Source organism: Vanessa tameamea, chromosome 7, assembly GCF_037043105.1.
Source record: "Vanessa tameamea isolate UH-Manoa-2023 chromosome 7, ilVanTame1 primary haplotype, whole genome shotgun sequence".
NCBI classification, from domain to species: domain Eukaryota; kingdom Metazoa; phylum Arthropoda; class Insecta; order Lepidoptera; family Nymphalidae; genus Vanessa; species Vanessa tameamea.
The window spans coordinates 3,100,992-3,108,248 of record NC_087315.1 but is presented as its reverse complement, the minus strand read 5'-3'; positions in this window follow the sequence as shown (position 1 = coordinate 3,108,248).

The window sequence follows — 7,257 nt, the reverse complement described above, 5'->3', positions numbered from 1 at the left end:
TCTGCTTTTATAAAATATATTGTACTAGTACATCGCTCACTGAGTTCAAACTTCCTTCATACCAAATTTCAGTCTATTCGGTTCAGAGCTTTGACCTTGAAAGATCAACAGACAGACCGACAGAGTTACAGTCGAATTTAATATTAATTTAGATAATATTCATTTTGATTGATTTTATCAGAAAAAAATATTTCGGCGTGTATAGACTATTTCATTTTAGATTAAAAAAAAAATACTTAGTAATATTTAATTTACACGAAATCGTAACTGTAATATGTACAACAATGTTAGCTTTATGAGTAGACATTAAGATAGATTATACTGAGAAATGAAATGTACTTAGAAGATGGATAAAAACTTTTCCAATTTGATTGTCCAAACCGAACCAGGCTACTGACACTTGTCTCAAATAAACTTAGGCTGCAACCGCAAGCAGTTTGTCGATAAATCAAGTCAAATCACCATTGCTTAAGCGTTCATTGTGTTCATTTTGATTTATACCTCGGTACTTTCACTGCAATTGTGCTTAGTAAGGATCTACTTTACGAGATCACATTTCTTGTTGTTTACGAGTTGAAAATTGGCAGATAATACGAGGCAATAGCGCGGTAGGAAACTGTTTAAATTTCTCTCTTTCGTAAAAGCAACGCTAGCTTGCTACTCGATAATGGCACTAGTTAAGAGTTAATTAAATTAATTCTCTTCTTTTTAACGCACTAAATAGTAGATTCCCCTCATAGGATACATACATTTTTACCAAAGAGTACAGGCCGAAACGTCACAGAATTTACACAGTGCTTGATTTATGTTATTCAGCTGGTGCTTGGCGTAAAGGATAATATTATGTGGCATGCAAATGTTGGGTGGTATCCTGCCACATGTGTTTACCTGATATATAGCAGCTGAATGTGGAATAGGTAACCTGCTCCTTAAAATAAGATGAGGCTTTATCTAAACGGTTGGGGACAAAAAGGGGACTCGAAAGATCGTCAGTAGCCGAAGTGTGGAAGTTGGAAGTGTGTAAGCTCCCATGCCTTGGAAGACACGTAAAACCGCCATGCGCTTGAACTCTTTCGAGTTGTGTCGGATATGTCATCACATTGAATTATGAGAGTGTGTGTTTTACACACACTTTTACACCATAACATGTCTTGCGTAGTGGACTAGTTTCCGTTGAGATTGGCTGTCGTGGCTGAAATTGGTCAAGAGGACATCATTGACGAGACTGCTCACGTTCAAGTTCCTGTAAATATAGAATGATACTTAAATAATTAAGGCGCAAATTCGGCCTCACATGGAGTACTGCTCTCACCTCTGGGCGGGTGTTCCCCAGTACCAGCTCCTTCCATTTGACCGTATCCAACGTAGAGCGGCTCAAATTATCGACGATCAAGCCCTTTCCGATCTGCTTGATCCTTTGGCTTTGCGTAGAGATGTTGGATCGCTCTGCATCTTCTACAGAATTTTCTACGGGGAATGTTCCGAGGAATTGATCGAATTATTCCGGGCTGCTGAATTTCACCTTCGGACATCTCGTCAAAATTCCAAATATCACCCGCACCACCACACCACCACCACACCACAGATGTCCAAAAATCCACAACAGCGCGATTTTTAAGACATTTTCTGCCTCGCACAACCACTCTGTGGAACCAGCTTTCGCCGGCGGTTTTTCCGAACCGATCAAAAGAGCGTACTGCTCCTCAAAATTGTTCTTTATCAAAATAATAATGTCATTACATTTTCCTTCATTTTTTACACAAAAAAGCAGAATTTTTTTTTGTTTTACTAGATACAATAAATTATAAGGAACAATTGCCACTATAAATAACTTATTGTTCCAATTCACATATCACAATATATTATGTGATAAAATTATATGTACTTATAATAAAAATAAATTACCATTTATTTCAAATTATTGAAGAGTATTTTTTTTACAAATTATCCACTATCGACACTAACCATGTTTGTCATTGTATTTGTCATTTACTTGTGGTGCAGGTTTTAGTTGAATTCCTCATCGAATACTTGTGAATATTGTATCACTTACTCTGCATGTGCTCACGAACAAACAGTTGTATATAACAATATAATCATCATACGCATTATTATTAAGTAATTTTCGTCCATATCAAAAATTTCACAGAGTAATTCTATAAATTCCTCAACATTGAATAGTAATTCCGAGTCACAACATTTAAGCAATAACATATTATTATAAATTAATTTATAAGTGTATAGATAAAACCAATCAATAATTTATAACCGGATTACGTTGAAAGAGGTGTGTATATTTTTGTATATATATTTAATACCAATAATCGTTGGTGTTTCCATCTATAAATTAATAGCTCAAAGCTCTTATCGGATCATAAATTTACTTATATTTAAGGGTCTTAAAGACGTCTACTATTTTATTTATCTTAATAACGTCTTCGAGGTTATCTGAGTTACAAAACTGGATTGAATTATTATTTTTCTCTGTAAATCTTTCGATGTAGTCGATGTATTATAGTTTATTAGTGGATGTATCTGGCTGCAGATCCGGTGAAATCGATTTCTTGGTCGAATCGATAATTCTTTTTGGAATTTTCTATTCAACAATACTCTGACTTTAGAGATTGTATTACACTACATTACATTGGAAAACGCTTTCAGGCCAACCTGACTAATTTCGTTCGCTTTAGAATGTTTTCCCCATTGGACTATCAGAGTAAGAGAAGATGGAAGGCACCAGCGTTTGCGCAACGCAACGCATATTGTATTTCTAGTTCAAGTGACTAGTCTTAGAGATTGGTCACTGTTACGAAAATTCAGTCAGATTATTATTTATAAGTGAAGAAGTCATCTACTCGTACCTAAACAATTTGAAATGTAAAGTAAAGTCTCTTCACCCTTGCCTTATTGCGTGTTTTTGGATATATTACTGTTTTAAAATCTCTTCTAACATATGCAGGTTTTCTTAAAGTTTCATCTATGGATGAATGTGACCAGCTTTACTGGCCATTTGGAACATTCTTCCGCTAAAAAAGCAATAATTTGTAATCAGTAATTTGCTGTGCTGTGCTTTGTAGGTTGAGCCAAATTACAAATAAAAGAGACCTAATATCTTTGATCCCATAATTAAGAATGCATCGGCCACTAATGGGTGAAGACCCATTTCCTTGTCTGTCTTCCTAAATTAATAATAATAATAAAATAAAATATTTTACTCAAACACGTCTCCATTTATAATTTGAACAAATATGAGCATGTACAACTTATTAGTGGTGACATTAGCACTGCATGATATCATGTCTTTCCTTCTACACACGTCAAATGCCGCCAACAATGACAAATATGAGCTACCTAATACTATATGTGCCTGCCATAGCTCTGACTCATATTTAAATCGAAACTGAATATACAAATACCTTAAGGTAGACTAAATAGGTACATCGAATCATCACCTCGTAAGCCAAGTTAATCTACTATTAACCTGGCTTACGAATTTTTGATAAGAGGTGAAAAAGTCTTATAAAAATTCTAACGAAAAAACTCTACGTGTAAAGTTCATTCAAATTAAGAATTGTTTTTATATCTGTCTGATTATAAAATATTGAATTTGTCATGAATATTATCAGATTATAATTAATAACAAATAATCGTATTGGCCTATATCGCAGATGATTAAGTATAATCTAGACTCTGGTTTTTCCTAAAATTTAATTCGACGAATAACAATGATTAAGTGATTTCTTCGTTGATAGATTTATTGCGTTCTTTATTGTATCCATAAATTATAGTTTAAAATCGTATAATTTTATAAAGCAACTAGGTATACGACCTGACCTATAATATAGGTTGACATATATTTATTATTTTTTTATGTACAATATTCAATGACGTGCCTAGGGCTAAGGCTGATTCGTATGCCGTGCTAGTAAACAGTTAAACGCTCTCCTATTCCGTTAAGCCCATTCTCCGCCTGGCTCTCCCTTGTGTGCGTATCATATTATTATAATAAAAAATGAAATTATATGTATTATACGTAATTATATTACTACATTTAGTACCCATTAAACCAAAGAATCTATACACGTGTGATGATACATGGACGATTTCGGCCTAGGCACCAATTTTAAAAGGAGCTTAGCCAGCAGTGGTAGCCATAATAAAATGGACGAAATTGCGTAAAAACTTTTTTAAATCAAGGTACGCACGTACGAATCTTTTTTGCTCCATCAACCTTGGGAACTATGATGTTATGTCCCTTGTGTCTGTAGTTACACTGACTCACTCACCTTTCAAACTGGAACACAACAATACTGAGTACTATTGTTTGGCGGTAGAATATCTGATGAGGTGGTGGTACCTACCCAGACGGCCTTGTACAAAGACCAACCACCAAGTAAACCACCTGATAGTAAATGGTCACCATGGCCCATAGAACAATACTTAGGTAATATTGCTGCTTGGCGGCAAAATATCTGACCAGTGGGTGGTACCTACCCAGACCGACTTGCTCAAGGCTTTTATTTTTTAGGCTTATATATGTAATGTAATTTCTTGTAATATCTAAAATTGCTGATCCAAATCGTTAATTATAAGCGGCAATTTTAATTAAAAGAAAATTCCCTTAAGAAATGTAGTTCCCTAGGTTGGTGGCGCATAGGTGATGTAAGGAATGATTATGAATTTGATTAAAAATTGAAAAATTAATGAATATAAGTTAGTCCGCCAACCAATGCCATAAAAAAAAGATAAGATATAACAAAATTGAATTTATCGCGATATCATTATTCATTCATACAGTTTATTGTATATATATATTTATATATAAATAAAAGATTAAAAACATATTTTTATGTTTAGTCCGATTAACTGTCTCATATATCTAATACAGCACACTTGGTCATTTAAATTACTTATTCAAGGTTTAAAGTCATTTAGAGACACGAAATTGGTTCTTTGCCTCGAAAAGCATAGAAAGCTGCTGGTCCTGCGCTTGATCTCATATTGTGTCGCGTTGCCATTCCTTTGGACGAAAAGACACGAATAACAATATTGCGTGACATTCGAACTCATGACGAAATTAAATTGAAAATGAAAGTTGAAAGTTGACAAAATATAAAAGTGAATTTGGAATCCGAATCTTTTGTTAACAACTAAGCATATTAATGCAATGAGCCTCGGTTCACGTACTCAGACGCTTACCAAAAACGTTAATTTTTTCAACAAGCAGATGTAATAGCGTATAGTCTTGAGAGTTTGAGTGATAGCAGCTTTTATGTGGGTTAATTTAAAATATCATATCTATAAACAGGCGGCGTAACTAGGTAGCGTAGTAATTTAAATGCTAACTTGTTAATGGAAAATATTAACTCCTGTATTTAGCCTGCATTTTAGAAAATTATTCAGTGCCAAGAAGTTGACGTTATAGTTATAGTTTGCTTACATTTTTTTAATTAATTCAATTATCTATTTACTGGGACTACTTTGGAGTTTATGGCGAAGATTCTATGATTAGCAACTCGTTTTAAATTTCCAGACTTTTGGGTAAATTAAGACTTAGCCATAAGGATAACGTGTCCTTCCAATTTGTATGTTTATATTTATATGATATTGTTCTAACGAAAATCTTTTAAACATAGATTACGAAATAGTTAGTGGACTGTCACTGATTATAAAAGATGTAAACATACAGGTCGTAATAATTGTATATATTTTGAATAAAGGCAGGTTTTTTAAAGGATAACATGGACACAATTGATAACTTGATCAGTGACTTTGTGTAAAATTATAAACTTTTACCTTCCAGAATATTATTTTTAATATTATCACTGAGAGAACAGCAGTTTCATCTGCTTAGGTAAAATATACCATATAGAATAACCATGACTTAAGATTTATGATGATAATACCACATGATCAAGATCATACATCGTTGTATATGTTATTCCACTGATTCGCTCACCTTTTCAATCAGAACACAGATAACAGTATCGATGCTGACATGGCAGAAGCTGATGATAACTAACAAGGTATATTAAAAATTGTATAAGGAAGTCATAACCATTATATGACGTAACCATTTCCAAAAAGGCGAACAGCACACGTACATTTATAAAACATCAGCTTATATTATATTAAAAATTATATTAAATTAAAAGAATATTAATATAAAAACCGGATAATAGATATATAAACAAGTTATGGTACAAACTGTTAACTAGACTTCTAGAGGAGCAACTCACGAGAGCTAGCAATAAATCTAACAATCCACATGATAGATCCGACAGTGTATATTAACATAATAAAATCGTAATGGACGACGCGTAATAACCGACGTGCAACACTGAGGAAATCGTTATTAGATCCTCTAAAGAACAGCGAGTGGAGAGGACTTGCTAATTAATTTAAAAAAAAATCTATAATACTTTTAATTGAAACTGAAGCTTAAAAAGTTGTTCTAAAAGTACAGGCTCGTGCACCTTGGGGAAAATTTTACTAACAAATAGTTATAATACGATCCCGATTATATTCCGATCCAACTTTATCCGAACCGCAAACGGATCGTTGTATTAGTAGAATAGGAAAACGGCTGAGGGGCAACGAGTACGTTCGATTAAATTGCCATAAAGAGACAATTTGTTAGTAGGAGTGTTGCCCTTTTTAAGACATCTTTCGACAGTATCATATTTCAAAATGTACACTTTTGTTAAATTTGGGTTCGGATTGTAATTCAACCGAGAAGAACAACCGCAACTCAGTGATTACTTATTTCGATCTATTAAGTTGTATAATGTTTATTAAATTTAAACAATCTACATAAAAACCTATAAAATACCAAGTCTACGCTTATTTATCAATTATTTATTGGTGATTTTATATAATTTAAATTAAATAGTTAATTGGCAAAGCTAAAAATATCTGTTTTTTATTTAAAAACACGACTGATTTGTCCCAAGGAGTGTTTATCATTTGTTTCTGTGATTTCGTTGAACTGAATTGATACATCATTGTCTATGAAAACTACATCAATTATAATATCTATTCAAAATTAAGTTTTAGATGATTGAAATATAACAAGACCAAATTTTTTTTTAGATATGTTGAGTAGAATTTATACATAGATATAAGAATAAAATTAAAAGAGACATGTACTATATTTCATAACGTTCATATGTTTATAGTATTCGGTTATCGATGTAAACATAACAACACTAATTACACGCGTAATTCCTTAAGAAACTAGTTTCATTGAACGTAAAG